General features: G+C 47.7%; 3 non-coding genes across 3 annotated transcripts; all 3 read right to left on the bottom strand.

Moving 5' to 3' along the window:
- Window positions 1–4,365: 4,365 nt before the first annotated feature.
- On the bottom strand, window positions 4,366–4,437 carry TRNAC-GCA (transfer RNA cysteine (anticodon GCA)). Its single transcript has one exon. It is a non-coding gene; the product is annotated as a tRNA-Cys (tRNA).
- Window positions 4,438–5,194: 757 nt separating this feature from the next.
- Window positions 5,195–5,266, bottom strand: TRNAC-GCA (transfer RNA cysteine (anticodon GCA)). Its single transcript has one exon. It is a non-coding gene; the product is annotated as a tRNA-Cys (tRNA).
- A 16,912-nt stretch (window positions 5,267–22,178) lies between these two features.
- On the bottom strand, window positions 22,179–22,250 carry TRNAC-GCA (transfer RNA cysteine (anticodon GCA)). Its single transcript has one exon. It is a non-coding gene; the product is annotated as a tRNA-Cys (tRNA).
- Between the last annotated feature and the right edge of the window lie 574 nt (window positions 22,251–22,824).

Raw genomic sequence — 22,824 nt, 5'->3', positions numbered from 1 at the left:
AACCTTTTTCAATTCGCAGCACACCGAACAAGATCTGAAAATTGCCAAGGCACACCATCTATACCCCACGGAAAAACAACACACACAAGGGGAAATAAAACAAACATATATTGGTCCCCAAGGGGAAAAACACACATCCATTGTCCCCAACAGTAATTAAAACACACTGCCCCCCTGTAGTAATGCCACCACACACTGTCCCCCTGCAGTAATGCCACCACACACTGCCCCCTGCAGTAATGCCAGCACACACTGCCCCCCTGCAGTAATGCCACCACACACTACCACCCTGCATTAATGTCAGCACACACTGCCCCCCTGCAGTAATGCCACCACACACTGCCCCCCTGCAGTATTGCCACCACACACTACCACCCTACAGTATTGCCACCACACACTGCCACCCTGCAGTAATGCCACCACACACTGCCACCCTGCAGTATTGCCACCACACACTACCACCCTGCAGTATTGCCACCACACACTGCCACCCTGCAGTAATGCCACCACACACTGCCACCCTGCAGTAATGCCAGCACACACTGCCCCCCTGCAGTAATGCCACCACACACTGCCACCCTGCAGTAATGCCACCACACACTGCCCCCCTGCAGTAATGCCAGCACACACTGCCCCCCTGCAGTAATGCCACCACACACTGCCACCCTGCAGTAATGTCACCACACTACCACCCTGCAGTATTGCCACCACACACTGCCACCCTGCAGTAATGCCACCACACACTGCCACCCTGCAGTAATGCCACCACACACACTGTCTGCCATATTGAAAAAGCACTGGCTAGTAAAAAAAAAACACTGGTCCAAACCTTTTAATGTTCTTTTTCCCCATCAGCGGTGGGAGCGGCGGGAGCAGTGAGGAGCGGATTCAGCGGAGCAGCATGGGCGGGATGGCGGCACGGTGTATGTGACCTATGAATCACACCACGTCGTAGGGGTCACTGGCCGGTCCACAGAAGAGCTGCCTGTGCTGCCTAATAGTGATACTGTAAGTGTATAGTATCACTATTGGGCAGCTCAGCGGGCACATCACAGTGTATATAGTGCAGACGGCAGCTGCTGGGTGCGGGCAGAAGGCGTTCCTGGCGGCGGCACATCTGATAACCGCTGGTGGCACACCAGTGTGCCACGGCACAGCGGTTGAAAACGCTGATCTAGGGGTTTGGGCACCCCTGGCAAAGTAAGGGACTGGCGCCCCCCATATTTGAAATAGGGAAGGTGCGTGTGCAAAAAAGTGTCATGATCTTGTGGGAAAGGGTCATGACCATACAATAGTTCCCCCAATTCAAATTACGCTTCACAATAGTAACCCTTATACACATTATGCCCACACAGTAGCAGTTCCCTTTACGCATTATGCCCACACAGTAATTCTTATAACATTGAGGAGACATCAAGAGTGCCTGGCCTGGCTGAGGAGGCAATGCCACCCAAGGCCAGGTAGTTTAATAAAATAGTAGTTAAAAGAAGTGCAGTGCAGCGCACTAGCCAGTGGTGCAAGTAAAAGAAAATCTTAGTGGTACTGTGCGCTCAACGAAGGCATGCACATGGCAAAAAATGGGTGTGGCCATGCCACATGGAGCATGGTCAATGAAAATGGGGGTGTGATACACATATGACCCCAATAGTGCAGTACCAGATAAACATATGCTCCCAATAGTGCCAGATTCCCCCATATACACCTGTATGCCTTATGAACTAATTGCAAAATCTGTCTGAGTTCAAAACATGGCTGAACCAAAAAAATTTGAATTCTGCCATGTTAATGGCCAATACTCCCTTAATTATCAAAGTTAGTTAGGAATAAAGCATTCATCCTTCATGTATAGTTATTTTATGCTGTATAATTCTCTATTAAAAGTAGCAGTAGAAACCTGCCACTGATACTGTACTTTCCTGAGGTAAAGTATTAAGTTGAAATTTCAACATTTTTTGTTGCTGACTGCCCCTTGAGTATGTTTTTACTTAACTTGTGTCCCAAACGAGCTATAGACTGCAAAGTGATTCTATACATTAAAAGCAAGGTATAGGGGGCACCTGGATTTGAACCAGGGACCTCTTGATTTGCATTTGAATGCTCTTCCACTGAGATATACCCCCAGCTCTTTCTAAGTGTAAGCACATACACATTGCAGCCTTGATGTAAAGGTTACTGTACTGTATTTCTTGTCCTGCAGGAGGTGAAGATGAGTTTTTTTTTTTTATGGTGATGCTTTGTAGTTATTAGTCAGGGCATAAATAGAGAGTTCACATACTGTAGGTATAAGCTGTGAGCAGGGGTGTATCTAGGGGTCCGGGCGCCCCTGGCAAAATAAGGGACTGGCGCCCCCATATTTGAAATAGGGAAGGTGTATGTGCAAAAAAGTGACATGATCTTGTGGGAAAGGGGCATGACCATACAATAGTTCCCCCAATTCAAATTACGCTTCACAGTTATAAACCTAATACATATTATGCTCACACAGTACAGTTCCCTTTACACATTATGCCCACACAGTAATTCTTATAACACTGAGGATACATCAGCAGTGCCTGGCCTGGCTGAGGAGGCAATTCCACTCAAGGCCAGGTAGTCTAATCAAATAGTATTGCAAAGAAGTGCAGTGCAGTGCACTAGCCAGTGGTGCAAGTAAAAAAAAAATCTTAGTGGTACTGTGTGCATGCGACGAAGGCATGTGCATGGCAAAAAATGGGTGTGGCCAATGAAAATGGGGGTGTGATACACATATGACCCCAATAGTGAAGTAACAGATACACATATGCCGCCAATAGTGCCAAATACACATATGCCCCCACAGTGCCAGATACACATATGCCCCCACAGTGCCAGATATGCCCCCACAGTGCTAGATATGCCTCCACAGTGCCAGATATGCCCCAATGTTGCCATATGCCCCCACATTGCCAGATACACATGCCCCCACAGTGCCAGATATGCCCCCACATTGCCAGATATGCCCCCACATTGCTAGATACACATGCTCCCACGGTGCCAGATATGCCCTTATAGTGTCAGATATGCCCCCACGGTGCCAGATACACATATGCCCACACAGTGCCAGATAAGCCCTCACAGTCATACAGTCATAGTCCCCATCCCAATCCCAGCACATAGCCATAGTCCCCTCCCAGTAAATAGCCATAGCCCCCACCTCCCCTAGCAATAGCCATAGTCCCCCAGCACATAGCCATAGTCTCCACCTCTCCCAACACAGTCATACAGTAGTCCCCACCCCCTCCCATCACATAACAATAGTTCCCTGCCAGCACAGATAGCCGTAGTCCCTCTCCCTGCACATAGCCCCTCACCGCCCAGGCACATAGCCATAGTCCCCATCCCCCCCACTCCCAGCACATACATAGCCTCCCCACACAGCACATAGCCCTAGTCACCACCCCACAACATCCCAGCAGATAGCTGTAGTGTCTGGCAATACCTGCTGTGCCGAGCTGCCTGGGATGGAGGGCGGAGGATCCCAAGGGTTGCTGGGAGCTGTAGTTTATTTTCAGTTTCTTCCCTGTAGTGCATTGCGGTGCTGGACACCGGCGCCAGCTCCTGCCTGCTGAGCGTTCCTCCGCCCTCCATCCCAGGCAATGCACAGGCAGCTCGGCACAGCAGGTATTGCCAGACACTTTGGCTTAAGGGATTCCACTCATTGGCCAAGGGTGGCACCATCAGGCGGCACCCACTGCTCAGCTGGCGCCCCTGCCCTGGCAAGTGCCATCCTGGCCAATGGGTATATACACCCCTGGCTGTGAGCATGCTCAAAAAGAAACTTTGATCATCCTAAAGCTCCACTATAGTCAGTGCTAGTCAGAGTAGGATATATTAAAATCCAGTTGTGACATTGTTTTATGGAAGCCAAACAGAACTAAAATACAAATTGTCACCAAACCAATATTAAGAATTTCTGAAAACTATCTGATGTGGAAAGTTTTTTGTAATAAAATAAAATATTTGATTTTTGGGTCAGTGGGCTCAGATGTTCGGAATGCATGTATGCCTTATGGACTAATTACAAAATCAGTTTGAGTTCAAAACATGGCTGCACCAAAATGTTTTGAATTCTGCCATGTTAATGCCCAATATTCCCTTATTTATCAAAGTTAGTTAGGAATAAAGCATTCCTCCTTCATGTATAGTTATTCTATGCTGTATAATTCTCTATTAAAAGTAGCAGTAAAAACCTGCCACTGATACTGTACTTTCCTGAGGTAAAGTATTAAGTTGAAATTTCTAAATTTATTTTGTTGCCTGACTGTCACTTGAGTATGTTTTTACTTTACTTGAGTCCCAAACAAGCTATAGACTGCAAAGTGATTCTATATATTAAAAGCAAGGTATAGGGGGCACCCGGATTTGAACCAGGGACCTCTCGATCTGCAGTCGAATGCTCTACCACTGAGCTATACCCCCACCTTTTTCTAAGTGTAAGCACATACACATTGCAGCCTTGATGTAAAGGTTACTGTACTGTATTTCTTGTCCTGCAGGAGGTGAAGGTGAGTCTGTTTTTTTATGGTGATGCTTTGTAGTTATTAGTCAGGGCATAAATAGAGAGTTCACATACTGTAGGTATAAGCTGTGAGCATGCTCAAAATGATACTTTGATCATCCTAATGCTCCACTGTAGTCAGTGCTAGTCAGAGTAGGATATATTGAAATCCAGTTGTGACATTGTTTTATGGAAGCCAAGCAGAACTAAAAATACAAATTGTCACCAAACCAATATTAATAATTTCTGAAAACTATCTGACCGTGGCACATTTTTGCTAATAAAATAAAATATTTGATTTTTGGGTCAGTGGGCTCAGATGTTCTGAATGCATGTATGCCTTATGGACTAATTGCAAAATCTGTCTGAGTTCAAAACATGGCTGAACCAAAAAAAATTGAATTCTTCCATGTTAATGCCCAATATTCCCTTATTTATCAAAGTTGGTTAGGAATAAAGTATTCATCCTTCTTGTATAGTTATTCTATGCTGTATAATTCTCTATAAAAGTAGCAGTAAAAACCTGCCACTGATACTGTACTTTCCTGAGGTAAAGTATTAAGTTGAAATTTCAACATTTTTTGTTGCCTGACTGCCATTTGAGTATGTTTTTACTTTACTTGAGTCCCAAACGAACTATAGACTGCAAAGTGATTCTATATATTAAAAGCAAGGTATAGGGGGCACCCGGATTTGAACCAGGGACCTCTCGATCTGCAGTTGAATGCTCTACCACTGAGCTATACCCCCAGCTCTTTCTTAGTGCAAGCACATACACATTGCAGCCTTGATGGAAAGGTTACTGTACTGTATTTCTTGTCCTGCAGGAGGTGAAGGTGAGTCTGTTTTTTATGGTGATGCTTTGTAGTTATTAGTCAGGGCATAAATAGAGAGTTCACATACTGTAGGTATAAACTGTGAGCAGGGGTGTATCTAGGGGTCTGGGCGCCCCTGGTAAAGTAAGGGACTGGCGCCCCCATATTTGAAATAGGGAAGGTGCATGTGCAAAAAAATGACATGATCTTGTGGGAAAGGGGCATGACCATAAAATAGTTCCCCCAATTCAAATTATGCTTAACAGTAGTAACCCTTATACACATTATGCCCACACAGTAGCAGTTCCCTTTACACATTCTGCCCACACAGTAGCAGGTCCCTTTACACATTATGCCCACACAGTAATTCTTATAACACTGAGGAGTCATCAGCAGTGCCTGGCCTGGCTGAGGTGGCAATGCTACCCAAGGCCAGGTAGTTTAATTAAATAGTAGTTAAAAGAAGTGCAGTGCAGCGCACTAGCCAGTGGTGCAAGTAAAAAAAAGTCTTAGTGGTACTGTGTGCGCGACGAAGGCATGCGCATGGCAAAAATGGATGTGGCCATGCCACATGGGGTGTGGTCAATGAAAATGGGGGTGTGATACACATGTGACCCCAATAGTGCAGTACCAGATACACATATGCCCCCAATAGTGCCAGATACACATATGCCCCCACAGTGCCAGATACACAGTGCCAGAGACAAATATGCCCCCACAGTGCCAGATATGCCCCCACGGTGCTAGATATTCCCCCAAAGTGCCAGATACACATATGACCCAACAGTGCTAGATATGCCCCCACAGTGCCAGATATGCCCCCATGTTGCCATATATCCCCACATTGCCAGATACACATACCCCCACAGTAATAGATATGCCCCCACATTGCCAGATACACATGCCCCCACGGTGCCAGATATGCCCTTACAGTGTCAGATATGCCCCCACGGTGCCAGATACACATATGCCCCCACAGTGCCAGATAAGCCCTCACAGTCATATAGTCATAGTCAGCATCCCACTCCCAGCACAGAGCCATAGTCCCCTCCCAGTAAATAGCCATAGCCCCCACCTCCCCAAGCAATAGCCGTAGTCCCCCCAGCACATAGCCGTAGTCTCCACCTCTCCCAACACAGTCATACAGTAATCCTCACCCCCTTACAACACATAACAATAGTTCCCTGCCAGCACAGATAGCCATAGTCCCACTCCCTGCACATAGCCCCTCACCTCCCCAGGCACATAGCCATAGTCCCCCTCCCCCTCCCAGCACATAGCTGTAGTCCGCCCTTAGCACATTGTAGTAGTCTCCCCCACTCCCAGCACATACATAGCCTCCCCACACAGCACATAGCCCTAGTCACCACCCCACAACATCCCAGCAGATAGCTGTAGTGTCTGGCAATACCTACTGTTCCGAGCTGCCTGGGATGGAGGGCGGAGGATCTCAAGGGTTGCTGGGAGCTGTAGTTTATTTTCATTTTCTTCCCTGTAGTGCATTGCAGTGGCGGACACCGGCGCCTGCTCCTGCCTGCTGAGCGAGCGATTCTCCGCCCTCCATCCCAGGCAATGCACAGGCAGCTCGGCACAGCAGGTATTGCCAGACACTATGGCTTAAGCGATTCCACCCATTGGTCGAGGGTGGCACCGTCAGGCGGCGCCCCCTGCTCGGCTGGCGCCCCTGGCGAGTGCCATTATTATTATTATTATCCTTTATTTATATGGCGCCACAAGGGTTCCGCAGCGCCCAATTACAGAGTACATATGCACATAATCAAAACAGGAAAACAGTGACTTACAGTTGATGACAATTTAGGACAAGTACAGGGTAACTAAGCATAACTACACCAGTAAATGACAGAGAAGTTCCAGGTGGCCAAAAAACTGCTTGATTTGGGCAGTAGAGGATTATTAAAGTAAGAAAAGGATAAGCACATGAGGGAAGAGCGCCCTACTCGTGAGAGCTTACAATCTAAGGAGAGGGGTATACAGACAGGGGTGACACAGATGGGGTACATAGAGAGTGTAGAACAGAGGGTTAGGATGAGATTTGGCTGGGTTTGGTAAAGAAATGGGTCTTAAGAGCCCGTTTGAAGTTTTGTAGAGAGGTGGAGAGTCTGAGGGGGAGAGGTAAAGAATTCCAGAGGAAGGGAGCAGCACGTGAAAAATCTTGGAGATAGGAGTGGGAGGAAGTAATTAGAAGACAGGAGAGCCGGCGTGCAATAGCAAAGAGCGAAGAGGACGGGTGGGAGAGTAAAGGGAGATAAGGTCAGAGATGTAAATGGGAGAGGAGTGGGTGAGGGCTTTGTAAGTGAGAGTGAGAAGTTTGAATTGGATTCTGAAAGGGAAGGGAAGCCAGTGAAGGGCTTGTAGGAGAGGGGAGGTGGACGTAGTGCGTTTGGTGAGGAAGATAAGCCGGGCAGCAGCATTGAGGATAGATTGGAGTGGAGAGAGGTAATTGTCAGGGAGGCCAGTTAGGAGGAGATTACAGTAGTAGTATCTACCCGTTAGCTATCCTGGCTAATGGGTAGATACACCCCTGGTCAGCAGTTAGACATGAAGGCTTCAAAAGGTATCTGTCCCATTAGTGGTAAGGCAGGTGTGAAACAATGGGGGTAATTCCAAGTTGATCGCAGCAGGATTTTTGATAGCAATTGGGCAAAACCATGTGCACTGCAGGGGAGGCAGATATAACATGTGCAGAAAGAGTTAGATTTGGGTGGGTTATTTTATTTCTGTGCAGGGTAAATACTGGCTGCTTTATTTTTACACTGCAAATTAGATTGCAGATTGAACACACCCCACCCAAATCTAACTCTCTCTGCACATGTTATATCTGCCTCCCCTGCAGTGCACATGGTTTTGCCCAATTGCTAACAAAAATCCTGCTGCGATCAACTTGGAATTACCCCCAATATCAGACAAATGTATGTCTTGTTTATAGCAAAATTCCCCATAGCTAACCCAATAAGTTCATATGTTAATTATAAAAGTTTCTAGATATATGACGTATAAGATAAGGTTTTATTAGCCAAAAAGACAGTGCTACGTGTCAGGAATCTACGTCATTGTAAGCAGATTTGAGCTTCTTTATATTATACTGTTTTTTCATATTAAATGCTTCTGCTTCTGCTATTTTCTACTTCACTGTAATTGTTTAACTGGTCACTGGCTGCAGCCATGAATGAACCTGATGCTGACCGATTGGGTGTGTACTTGAGCTGGGATCAGCGAGGGGTACCCTGTCCTGGGGTTGCCTTTATCAACTGAAATTCCAATTTATGATATAAGACGTATATTTATGAAGCTTCATTTTTGACCTTGAAATGAAAGCAGCACTGATATTAAATGCAAAGTCTTTTGCGTTTTGTAAAATCCGCCGCTTTTATTTTCATAGCTCATCACAACAAGCTGTTGAAAAAAAAAAAAAATTTTTTTAAAAATTAGTCTTAAGGGGGGTAGTCACGGAGTGATATTCTAAGCAATCTGACTAGATTGCTTAGAATTTCAGCATTATCACTCCCTGTGTACCCCCTACAGCGATAGCGATTCGCAGCCCCGCGCATCGCTATCGCTGCTGCTAGATTGGCCTACATGCAGGCCAATCTAGCGGGTCTCTCACTTCACCCGCCCACCCTCGTCTCCCCCCGCACGCTCAGCACACATCGCGCTGTGCTGAGCGGCAGGAGAGATGTGTGCTGAGCGGTTCGCTCAGCACACATCTCTCCTGCATCGGTCCGTCTATATGGGCCTTTAGATGTAATTGAAGCTGTTCTTGTACTGACATTTTAAATCTGACAGTGTATAAGTATAAAAAATAAAAATAAAAAAGCAGCACACAAGTATTGTTAGATGCCTAGGTAAGCCAAAATAACTGCTACTTCTGTATGAAATCTGTCATGTGAGCACTTCAGGAGGAAGCTGCTCCTATTTGTCATGCTACAAGGCAGCTCATGTTGGTTTCCTTTCACTTATTCCTGTGTCTTCCTGCAGGTTGATCCTGGGGCACCAAGGTCAGTGCTGCCTGATGTATGCTGTTGCTGTCAGGGGCCTAATGCTGGCATTTGTCACTTTGTATTGGGACCGTGACCTGCTGTAAAATTGCATATGCTTGAAAATGCATAACTTCCCTCTTTGAAAATATATTTTTTGGCTCATTCAGTTACATTAATTCACCTGATTAATCATAAAGCAGGATATGTTGTGTATAAGAGAAAATCAATCTAGTCATGTTTTACACAGGGCAGGAGGATGTTTTTGGTGGGTGACAAATCTGCATTTCATATACAGTATGTTTTTTGTTGTTGCTTAAACCAGAGCCGGCCTTAGGCAGAGGCAAACTAGGCAATTGCCTAGGGCATCTGGTATGCCTAGGGGCACAAGCAGCTTCTGCTGATTAAAATGATATGTGGCATGCCTATATTCTGTGTGTAGCATTTTGTATGCAGATACAGCCACAGTTGCACACAGTATATAAGCATGCCACATATCATTTTAATCAGCAGAAGCTGCTTGTGCATCCTAGCCACATAGCAATGCAAATAAGATGCATTTTCATAAAAATAGGCACCCGACGTTAGCAGAGCTGCCAGTTGACTCATGCCAGGAACTATATGTGTCATTATCTGTATAAGGGCATTAATAATGTGTAACATATGTGTAAGGGGCACTATGTGTGTCATTAAGTGTATAAGGGCACTAATAATGTGCGGCATATGTGTAAGGGAAATTATGTGCATAAGGGCATTAATAAGGGTTGGCATAATGTGTAAGGCACATTATGTTTATAAGGACATTAATAATGTGTGTCATATGTGTAAGAGGCATTACTGTGTGGTATTATGTGTATAAATGCATTACCAATGTGTGACATTATATGTATAAGGTGCTCTACTGTGTGGCGTAACGTATAGAAAGGGCACTACTGTGTGGTCTAATGTGAATAAAGAGCAATATGGTGTGGTGTAATGTGAATAAGGAGCAATACAGTGTGGTGTAATGAGAATAAAGAGCAATTTGGTGTGGTGTAATCTGAATAAGGAGCAATTCAGTATGATGTTATGTGAATTAGGGGCACCACTGTGAGGAGTAACGTATATAATGTAAAGTGGTACTACTGTGTGATGTAATGTGAATAAGAAACACTATCGCATGATAAATTGTGAATAAAGTTGCACTACTGTGAGGCATAATTTGAATTGGGGGTACTATTGTGTGGCCATGCCCCTTGCCAGCAAAAACACATACCTTTTTGGGTTGTGCGCCGAATGTGCACACTGTTATTATTTAAATTACAGGGGGTAGGAAGAAAAAAAAAAGGACTGCTATGGGTGGGGGGAGATAGGTGCTGGCAAAGTGGTGCAGGGTCAGAGGTGGAACTAGCGGTGGTGCTAGGGGGCACCAGCCAAAATCTTCCCTAGGGCATCATATTGGTTAGGGCCGGCTCTGGCTTAAACAGTGGCTTAACTATAAATATTGCTCCCCCTTGCATATTGGTAAAACAAAATAAATAAATACATTTAATAGCCTTTAAATTATAAATTTTAAGGGGTAATTATTAAAACCTTTTTGACAGTGTCAGTGAACCTTCCCTTTTCCCTTCAGTATTTCTCCTATCTGAAAGCTGTCTGGCCACCTAGGCATACTTGCCCACTCTCCCAGAATGGCCGGGAGGCTCCCGAAAATCGAGTGACTCACCCAACACCCCAGAAGAGCAGGCAAGTCTCCCGATTTCAGGGGTCTCCCCTGCCCGGCCGCCCACTTAGCGAGTAAAGTGGGCCATCCGGGCAGGCGATGACGCGATTCATGTTGAATCGCGTCATCATAGCCACGCCCCCTGCTGTATAATGCTGGTAATAGCGGCATTACACAGTGGGGGGCGTGGCTTACATGACACGATCCGCAGCCACACACCCGTTCTGACTCCACCATGCCCCCGTTTCGCCTGTGGCCTGCCCCCCTCTGCACGCACGTCACTGCCCGCCCCGCTGCTGAGCCGACCTGGCTGCTCTCTCCTGGAGAGAGCAGCCTTAAAGTCGGCAAGTATGCGCCTAGGCATACACACAGTCCGGTCCAGTGAATGGTCAAGCTGTAAAAACTCACTCTCACAGACACAGAGTGCTCTTTTAAACACACTGTTCGAAGTCCGGACTCTGGATGAGCATTTGCAGGGATTGCGTCTCCTCCTCACATACATACAGTAAGTGGAGATCAGGTAGGCGGACGTGACATCATCACATCGCACCCGCAAGATAGCTATTCAATTCAATTGGGTAGAGGGCAGAGGAGGCGGAGACAAAAATGTACGAGGCGGCCATGGTCCTCCCAGTCAGTTAATCCATTCCAAGACATTAAATACATATAAATCCAAGTTTAAAATTGGCGGATGGGCTGACTGGCTAATGGGTAGTCCAGTGCACACCCGAACCACCTCTTAGATTCGCCTATGGGGGTAATTCAGACCTGATCGCTAGGCTGCGTTTTCTCACAGCCTGCGATCAGGTCCGAACTGTGCAAGCTTATGCACCGCAATGCACAGGCGCGTTGCACAGGTACAAAGCAGATCGCCGCTAAGGGATGGGTTTGTGCGACGGATCCGTTTGCACGGGCGATCGCAAGGAGATTGACAGGAAGAAGGCGTTTGTGGGTGGCAACTGACCGTTTTCAGGGAGTGTCTGGAAAAATGCAGGCGTGTCCATGCGGTTGCAGGGAGAGATCCTGACGTCAAATCCGGTCCCGGACAGGCTGAAGTGATGGCAGCGGCTGAGTAAGTCCTGGGCTGCTCAGAGACTGCACAAAATCAGTTTGTGCAGCTCAGCTACACATGCGTTCGCACACTTGCACAGCTAAAATACACTCCCCCATGGGCGGCGTCTATCTGATTGCAGCAGTGCAAAAATCGCTTGCTAGCGATCAGGTCTGAATTAGCCGCTATGAGTGGAGGGGAGCATCGGTCAGTGTTAGTCAACGCTGATGCCTCCAAGCCACCGCAGGGTCTGTAGGGGCTATTGCTACACAACTGTGCTTAAAGGACCACTAAATGCTAAATATTTAGGACAGGCCCCTAAAGTGTTCTCATGAAGGTCTATGAATGCTCCAAATCACAGACGCATGACCAACCAGACATCTGCAAATTGTGTGTACGCCATAGAAAGCGTATGCATTGGAACGTCCATACATACATGGGGAGGGGGGGGAGGTATGGTTTCTAATTACAGGAAAGATACATTGGTAGCAAAAAACAAACATTTTCCCGATGTTTCACCTGTATTTTTTTTACAGGCTATCCAATTTGGTTGCCGCAGGGGGGGAGGGGGGGGGGGGGGGTTCTGGTTGCCCAGAAACCCCCCTCCACCTGGACAGAAGCTTAAATTATGACCACTATAGCAATAGTATATGATACAATAGCTAGAGCTGCCACCACAACATGCAGTATAAGGGACAGTTCTGTCTCCTACTGGTTCTATTATGTTTGTGAAGTTATTTATTATGGGATGTTTAACCTTTTGCTGACCACTTCTGTTATTTATATTAGTTTGATACAGCGTATAACATGCACTACAAATATTGTAATTATTAAAACAGTACTCCATACACTATCCAGTGTATAAAAAGACCAAGAGGTGCATATGTATATCCAGGGTCGGTACTTCTACCGGTCCCCCAGACTCTTGCACTTGTTCCAATGTTCCACAGGGTGGGAGATTGTGGATTGCATTTGCAAACCCCCCTCTAGAAATCCTGCGTTTGGCCCTGTTGCCTGTAAAAAAATTACATTGTCTCCTGAAAAGACACAGGTTAAGGGAAATATGTGTGTTTTCGATAGAAACAGACCCATTTTCAGGTGAAAATAGGGCTGTTTCCGGGGATTTGGTTTCTCCTGCCTGAGGCAGGTAAACCAAAATCCCTAATAAGCTGCGGCTCGCACTGACTTACGGGACTAATTGGATAGCCCCCAGCAAAACAATTAGCCGCAATAATTGGATACCTCCCATGGACGAAGATTAAAAGAGCAGCCGGTCCGTTGACGGATTTCTCTCTGTGTGAAATGACAGTGTCAGGAGAGTGTTATGGGTGTGTAGGGCAACTCTTGCTCTTGTTTGCAGCATTCGGACAGAGGCCCTCATTCCGAGTTGATCGCTCGCTAGCTGCTAGCAGCAGTGCAGATGCTAGGCCGCCGCCCCCTGGGAGTGTATCTTAGCTTAGCAGAAGTGCGACCGAAAGGTTAGCAGAACTGCTCGTAAAAATGTTCATGCAGTTTCAGGCTCCAAACCTACTCCTACCTTGCGATCACGGCAAACAGTTTAGTGCCTGGTTTGACGTCACAAACACGCCCTGCGTTCGGACAGCCACTCCCCCGTTTTCCCAGCCACTCCTGCGTTTTTACCTGACACGCCTGCATTTTTTAGCACACTCCCAGAAAACGGTCAGTTACCTCCCAGAAACACCCACTTCCTGTCAATCACTCACCGATCAGCCGAGCGACTGAAAAGAGTCGCTCGGCCTTGTGTAAAATTGCATAGTTTTGTGTGAAAGTACTTTGCGCGTGCGTACTGCGGACCATATGCATGCGCAGAACAGACGATTTTTTGCCTGAACGCTGTGCTGCGAACAACGGCAGTGAGCGATCAACTCGGAATGAGGGCCAGAGATGGAACGCTTGTTTCAGACAGATCTTTGAACCTAGAATAGAATGTGGCAATACACTGATGCAGGGCCGGTTCCGGGGCTTCTGGCGCCCCGGGCGGCATTAGGGGGCGTGGCTTCATACAGGGGGCGTAGTCAGTTACGCCCCCTGTACTGTTGTAGGATGTGCGGTGCGCGATGACGTCATCGCGCACCGCACAGCAAAGGTCCTCTCCACGAAGGTAAACTAGACGCTAAGCGTCTAGTTCCCTTCGTGGAGAGGACCTTTGCTATGCGGTGCGCGATGACGTCAACGCGCACCGCACATCATTACAGTGAAGGACCTCTCCAGGAAGGGAAATTAGATCGTAGCACCTAGTTTCGCTTCACAACGGACAGCGGGCCGCGGCAGCGGGGGGCACCACAGCAGCAGCGGATCTTGCCATGGTGCAGCTGCCCGTGGCAAGATCCGCTACTGCACTGATGATGGTTGCAGACAGAAGAACAGTGGGCCAGCCACCTGTAGGAAGATGGATGGATACTCGCCATAGTGTAAGGTAGTAGGCAGGCTTCTGCGGTCATACAGATGAGTGGTTGCAGCTGAGGTCCAGTGTGTTTCTGCCAAGGAATTCTACAAGCCTCTCAGTAACATTCTGCTGATTCATAGAGACACACGTCCTACAATGGCGTCCTTCTGTCATGGGCGTATCTAATCGGTGCAGGGTGAGTGGTGCATATGCATCCAGGCGGGCCTATTCAAAATACCCTGCACCCATACATTATACCTCTCTGGAGTCTGGTGCCAGCGCGGTAGAACTCAACAGGAAAATTTAGCATCTGCCATTTTCATGGAGATTTGCACATGCACAGTAGAGACATCACCGGGACACGGCTGACCTGTACATGTTCAATAGACTGGCACAGTGCCAGCCTAATATGCCAGAGAGAGGGCGGAGGTACACGGAGACTGCACATGTGCCCCCTCATCTCTTAAACGGCCCCATTCTTCTGTACAGTATATGGGTAAAACAGAATATGGAGAACTTTTTTAGTGACACTTATTTATTTAGTTTTTGTAATGTATATTATGTGTCTGTAATACTCAGCCTTTGGTATAAAACAGCCTTCTCTCTTTCATCTCATGTGTGTGTGTGTGTGTGTGTGTGTGTGTGTGTGTGTGTGTGTGTGTGTGTGTGTGTGTGTGTGTGTGTGTGTTTTATACTAGTGTACAAATTCACACAAATCAGAATCGCACAGAAACAACCTTCGTGTTCCACTTTTACTTTACTGTCCCATGTATTGCCAAAGGGGGTTATTCTGACCCATTCGTGCGCTGCTTTTTGTCGCAGCCGAGCGAACTGGTCCCTGCTGCGCATGCGCCGGTGCCGTAGTATGCTGGTGCATGCCAGACGGCCGAAGGTCGTAGCAGGGCTGCGATCGCCTCTGCCTGATTGACAGGCAGAGGCGATCACTTGGCGGGAGGGGGCGGAACGGCGGCGTTTGGCCACCGTTTCGTGGGAGCAGTAAGTCCAACGCAGGCGTGGTCGGACCGAACGGGGGCAGGCCGCAGCGGCTGCGTGACGTCACACGCAGCCGCTGCGGGCCGGGGAGCGATGAGTTGCTCCCGGCCAGCACGCAAAAGCTGCGCTGGCCGGGAGCTACTCTTGAAGTGCAAAGGCATCGCCGCTGTGCGATGCCTTTGCACTCCTGCGGGGGGGGCGGTACTGACATGTGGGGCGGACTAGCCCTGTGCTGGGCGTCCCCCCGCATGTCAGTGTGAATGATCGTAGCTGTGCTAAATTTAGCACAGCTACGATCAACTCGGAATGACCCCCAAAATCCGGGAGCCAAACATGTTAAATTTTGTTGCAAAATGAGGAACAAGGAAAATAATTCTCAGGTCAGTTTTGAAAAATATGCTGTAACAGATAGAGCAGATTAATAAACGTCAGCCTCATTGATGCATATGAATAAGATTTACCTTCTGTAGTTTATCAACTGCCACATCCACCAAGTCTATTAAGGTCACTGCATTCATTCGGTGCAGATAAGCATGGAGATTGCCCCACACTTGTCTATAGTGAAGAGCTTATCCGTAGTTATTGAGATATTAAATTATTGCGCAAGGACAAGAATGTACATGTCTATGAAAGTGCTTATTAAAACAAATGTAAGTGTAATATCATCATCAAAGCACTTTTCTTTTAGTAATGTATATTCTCAAGAACAGGAGATATGAGTAATATTAAGAGTTTTATCAAAAATCAAAATATAATGTAAGTACCTGTGATGTATAACAGGCTTGATGGTACAAAATTCTATTGAGTCATTTACTCTAGTGAGAGCAACATGTCAGTTTCACACAAGATATATCCTTAAGGAGAGGTCGTGTCCCGTGATTGTTAATTATATGAGTGCTACTTCCACTAAAAAGCCCTGGACCAGCTGCAGTACAATGCATCCTCCCACTGTCCATCCTCTCCTGCAGCTCCGTACTGCCCTATACTGCTGGCTCTCCATCAACAGTCAGAAGGTTGATGGATGGGGCGGTCAAAGCCGGAGAGGGGTTGATGGAGAGGATGAATATTTACCATATGTTCTCTATAGAGATCCAAAACAAGAACTTCCAGCATCCTTGCCTAGAATCTGTACCCTAAAGAGCAGTTATATATGATATGCTCAATTAGATGAGTGGAATGCTGAACTGTGAGTAGAATGCTGATCTGTTACTTGCTTTCCTTTCAATTTTAAAATTGGGAGTGGAAGGGATGTAGTTGGGATCCTGTCAGTCAGAATACCGGTGCCAGAATCCCAACGTTGGAATCCCAACAGCTGGATTCCTGAAAATAAGTATACCGGGAGGGTTAGGCTGCGGAGGGGAGGGTTAGTTGTAGGCTATGAGGGGCAGGGTTAGGTTTAGGCTGCAGGGAGGGAGGGTTATATACGGGGAGTTTAGGGTTAGGCTGCGGGGAGGGGAGGTTAGGGTTAGGCTGCGGGGAGGGGAGGTTAGGCTGCGGGGAGGGGTGGGTAGGGTTAGTCTGCGGGGAGGGGAGGTTAGGGTTAGGCTGCGGGGAGGGGAGGTTAGGGTTAGGCTGCAGGGAGGGGAGTATAGGGTTAGGCTGCGGGGAGGGGAGGTTAGGGTTAGGCTGCGGGGAGGGGAGGTTAGGGTTAGGCTGTGGGGAGGGGAGTACAGGGTTAGGTTGCAGGGCAGGGGGGGATTAGGATTAGCTTTAGCTGCCTCCTGTGTCCCTGTCAGAATTTCAAGCAGTCAGGATGCCAGTGCTGGTATTCTGACCTCTGTCATCCTAACTGCGGGTATCCCATACCCAACCCAGATGGATAGAATATTGTTACTTCATCCATATCTAGGATACCTTACAGTATAGCTGCAGTGTACACACAATGTACTCTTCTACCTCCACTGTTAGACTGCATTGAAAGTAGAGATGAACGGGCTCAGTTCTCAGAGAACCAAGCTCACCCAAACATACCCAATCCGAGTAGATCTAAAACTCGGATCTCCCCACCTGCCTCAGATCCAAGGCAAAACATCATCTTCACTGTGTCGTATCTCAGTTCTCGCGGGTTTTGGATTTCAAAAATTGGCAAAATAAAACTGAAATCACATAATTTGTACCTTTTTTTGTTCCTAGAGTATTAATTTCCAGTCAATTTTGACCACCTCACAAATTACAATATAAATTACCAACAGAGGCCCTCATTCCAAGTTGATCGCTCGCTAGCAACTTTTTGCAGCGCTGCGATCAGATAGTCGGCGCCTATGGGGGAGTGTATTTTCACTTTGTAAGTGTGCGAACGCTTTTGCAGCCGATGGCACAAAAAGTTTTTTGCAGTTTCTCAGTAGCTCTGGACTTACTCAGCCACTGCGATCACTTTAGTCTTTTTGATCCCGGAATTGACATCAGACACCTGCACTGCAAACGCTTGGACAAGCCTGCATTTTTCCAAACACTCCCAGAAAACACCCACAAACTCCCTCTTTCTGTCAATCATCTTGCGATCAGCTGTGTGAATGGAATCTTTTTAAATCCATCGCCCAGCTCTTTGTACCCGTACGATGCGCCTGCGCATTGTGGTGCATACGCATGTGCAATTTTGCCGAGATTTAACCTGATCGCAGCACTGCAAAAAGCTGCTAGTGAGCGATCAACTCGGAATGACCCCCATTGACCAAAGGCTGGTTGGCTAAATTAAGCACTAGAGCCTATACATTTTACGCTTGTGAGCAGGGCCTTCCTACATCGATGACTGTTTGTTATTACCAAGTTTTGGGGGTTATTGAGAGATGGACGCAGATATTGCTTCTGCTGCATCTATCTATCTAGCTGCGTCTATCTACTCACATGCTGGGGGCCACGCAGCATAGGGCAAGACCGCCCAGCATATGTGTTGCACCACCCTGCGATGTGTTCGCAATTTAATTGCAAATGCATCAACTTGAGGACGAACCCTGCCTGCGCAGCCTGGCTGAGCTGGCAGGTAGTCTGGCGCAACAAAATTTACTGCTCTGTATAAGAAAATAAATAACAGAGCCGCAGCACAAACACACGGCAGTTATTTCAGTTTAAAAATGTTTTGCAAATTAGTAATATAGTAACAATAACCAATCAAGCCTTTCAATAGAAAACAAACAGAAATGTAATAGTAAACACATAGAAATAGTAAACAATAGGAATAAATAAACAAATAGAAATCTAATAATAAATTCAATAGATAACATAGAAATTTACTAAGGATTGTGGGTGGGATATAATTGCTCAAACGGCAAAGAAAAAACCCTAAACCATGGTGGTCATTCCAAGTTGTTCGCTCGCTAGCTGCTTTTAGCAGCATTGCACACGCTAGGCCGCCGCCCTCTGGGAGTGTATCTTAGCTTAGCAGAATAGCGAACGAAAGGTTAGCAGAACTGCTACTAAATAATTCCTTGCAGTTTCTGAGTAGCTCCAGACTTACTCCTAGATTGCGATCACCTCAGTCCCTTTAGTTCCTGGTTTGATGTCACAAACACGCCCTGCGTTCGGCCAGCCACTCCCCCATTTCTCCAGCCACCCCTTCCTTTTTTAACCTGGCACGTCTGCGTTTTTTTAGCACACTACCGGAAAACGCTCAGTTACCACCCAGAAACGCCCCTTTCCTGTCAATCACTCACCGATCAGCAGTGCGACTGAAAAGCGCCGCACGAACAACAGCAAAGCTGCTAAGTTTTTAGTTAAATAACTAAGGGCATGTGCGCTGCGTACCATGCGCATGCGCATTTAGCAACAAATCGCAGCATAGCCAGTGGTGTCAGCAGTGTGGGGGTGTAACGGTAGTGTGGGGGGCGGCAGCTTTGTGGGCGGCGGTGTCATCAGTGCAGTGGGGGCCACCATTAGTGGGTTGGATACAGTGTGGTTAGGATACATTGTGGGTTGGATACAGTGCCGGTCAGTTACAGTGTGTTGTATACACCAATAGTGCACTTACTGTGACAGGGGGTGCCGTCGGTGTCCTCAGTGCAGGGGTGCTGGCAGTGTCCTCAGTGTGGGGGTGCCAGTGATGTTGAGAGCAGTGTTGGCAGGGCATGAGTGCCAGCGGTATCTTCAGTGTGGGGGTGCTGGCGGTGCAAGCAATAGATACAGTGTGGGTTGGATACAGTGAGGGATACAGTGTGGGTTGGAAATATTGCAGGTCGGATACACCAATTAGGGGTGTATCTAGGAGTCCGGGCGCCCCTGGCAAAGTAAGGGACTGGCGCCCCCATACTTGAAATAGGGAAGGTGCATGTGCAAAAAAGTGACATGATCTTGTGGGAAAGGGGCATGACCATACAATAGTTCCCCCAATTCAAATTACGCTTCACAGTAGTAACCCTTATACACATTATGCCCACACAGTAGCAGTTCCCTTTACACATTATGACCACACAGTAATTCTTATAACACTGAGGAGACATCAGCAGTGCCTGGCCTGGCTGAGGAGGCAATACCACCCAAGGCCAGGTAGTTTAATCAAATAATAATTAAAAGAAATGCAGTGCAGCACACTAGCCAGTGGTGCAAGTAAAGAAAAATCTTAGTGGTACTGTGTGTGCGCGACAAAGGCATGCGCATGGCAAAAAATGGGTGTGGCCATGCCACATGGGGCATGGCCAATGAAAATGGGGGTGTGATACACATGACCCCAATAGTGCAGTACCAGATAAACATATGCCCCCCACAGTGCTAGACACACATATTCCCCCACAGTGCCAGATACACATATGCCCCCACAGTGCCAGATATGCCCCCATGGTGCTAGATATTCTCCCACAGTGCCAGATACACATATGACCCCACAGTGCCAGATATGCCCCCACAGTGCTAGATATGCCCCCATGGTGCCAGATATGCCCCCACGTTACCATATGCCCCCAGATTGCCAGATACACATGCCCCTACAGTGCCAGATATGCCCACACATTGGCAGATATGCCAACACATTGCCAGATACACATGCCCCCACGGTGTCAGATATGCCCTTATAGTGTCAGATATGCCCCCACAGTGCCAGATAAGCCCTCACAGTCATATAGTCATAGTCCCCATCCCACTCCCAGTAAATAGCCATAGCCCCCACCTCCCCAAGCAATAGCCATAGTCTCCCAGCACATAGCCATAGTCTCCACCTCTCCCAACACAGTCATACAGTAGTCCACACCCCCCTCCCATCACATAACAATAGTTCCCTGCCAGCACAGATAGCCGTAGTTCCCCTCCCTGCACATAGCCCCTCACCTCCTCAGGCACATAGCCATAGTCCCCATCCCCCTCCCAGCACATAGCTGTAGTCCGCCCTTAGCACATTGTAGTAGTCTCCCCCACTCCCAGCACATACATAGCCTCCCCACACAGCACATAGCCCTAGTCACCACCCCACAACATCCCAGCAGATAGCTGTAGTGTCTGGCAATACCCGCTGTTCCGAGCTGCCTGGGATGGAGGGCGGAGGATCCCAAGGGTTGCTGGGAGCTGTAGTTTATTTTCAGTTTCTTCCCTGTAGTGCATTGCGGTGCCGGACACCAGTGCCAGCTCCTGCCTGCTGAGCGATCCTCCGCCCTCCATCTCAGGCAATGCACAGGCATCTCGGCACAGCTGGTATTGCCAGACACTATGGCTTAAAGGATTACACCCATTGGCCGAGGGTAGCACCATCAGGTGCCCCCTGCTCGGCTGGCGCCCTGGCAAGTGCCATCCTGGCCAATAGGTATATACAACCCTGGCTGTGAGCATGCTCAAAAAGAAACTTTGATCATCCTAAAGCTCCACTGTAGTCAGTGCTAGTCAGAGTAGGATATATTGAAATCCAGTTGTGACATTGTTTTATGGAAGCCAAACAGAACTAAAATACAAATTGTCACCAAACCAATATTAATAATTTCTGAAAACTATCTGACGTGGAAAGTTTTTCTAATAAAATAAACTATTTGATTTTTGGGTCAGTGGGCTCAGATGTTCTGAACAGTAGCGGATCTTGCCACGGGCAAGCAGGACTTTTGCCCGGGGCGCCGCCTTCCGGAGGGCGCTGGCGCCATCCGGAGGGCGCCGCACCATGGCAAGATCCGCCACTGCTGTGCCCTCCGCTGCCCGCTGTGTCCCCCCGGCTCCTGCGGCTGTGGTCCCGTGACGGGAACTAAACGCTACGCGTCTAGTTTCCCTTCGCGGAGAGGACCTTTTGCTGTGCGGTGCGCGATGACGTCATCGCGCACCGCTCAGCATTTAAGCGGCGCTTCTGCTGTACAGGGGGCGTAACTGACCACGCCCCCTGTATTAAGCCACACCCCCATTCCCTGCCCGGGGCGCTGAGGGCCCTCGAACCGGCCCTGGTTCTGAATGCATGTATGCCTTATGAACTAATTACAAAATCAGTCTGAGTTTAAAACAAGGCTGCACCAAACATTTTTGAATTCTGCCATGTTAATGCCCAATTTTCCCTTATTTATCAAAGTTGGTTAGGAATAAAGCATTCATCCTTCATGTATAGTTATTCTATGCTGTATAATTCTCTATTAAAAGTAGCAGTAAAAACCTGCCACTGATACTGTACTTTCCTGAGGTAAAGTATTAAGTTGAAATTTCAACATTTTTTGTTGCCTGACTGCCACTTGAGTATGTTTTTACTTAACTTGAGTCCCAAACAAACTATAGACTGCAAAGTGATTCTATATATTAAAAGCAAGGTGTAGGGGGCACCCGGATTTGAACCAGGGACCTCTCGATCTGCAGTCGAATGCTCTACCACTGAGCTATACCCCCAGCTCTTTCTAAGTGTAAGCACATACACATTGCAGCCTTGATGTAAAGGTTACTGTACTGTATTTCTTGTCCTGCAGGAGGTGAAGTTGAGTCTGTTTTTTTATGGTGATGCTTTGTAGTTATTAGTCAGGGCATAAATAGAGAGTTCACATACTGTAGGTATAAGCTGTGAGCTGGGGTGTATCTAGGGGTCTGGGCACCGCTGGCAAATTAAGGGACTGGCGCCCCGCATATTTGGACAAGGGTGGCACCGTCAGGCGGCGTCCCCTGCTCGGCTGGCGCCCCTGGCGAGTGCCATCCTGGCCAGTGGGTAGATACACCCCTGACACCAATAGTGCACTTACTGTGACAGGAAGTGCCAGTAGTGTTCTTAGTGAGGAGGTGCCGTCAGTGTCCTCAGTGCGGAGGTGTCGGCAGTGTGGGGTGACAGCAGTGTCTTCAGTGCGGGGGTGCAGGCAGTGCAGGAGTGTGGAGGTGTCCTCATTTTCGGGGTGCCGGCAGTGTTCTCAGTGCGGGGGTGCCGGCGGTGTCAGGAATGCTGGCAGTGTCGGCAGTGCAGGTTGCGGGCGGTGCA

Source organism: Pseudophryne corroboree, chromosome 1 (assembly GCF_028390025.1).
Source record: "Pseudophryne corroboree isolate aPseCor3 chromosome 1, aPseCor3.hap2, whole genome shotgun sequence".
Taxonomy (NCBI): Eukaryota; Metazoa; Chordata; class Amphibia; order Anura; family Myobatrachidae; genus Pseudophryne; species Pseudophryne corroboree.
Note: the sequence above shows the minus strand (reverse complement) of the source record. Positions and strands in the feature narration are given on the sequence as shown.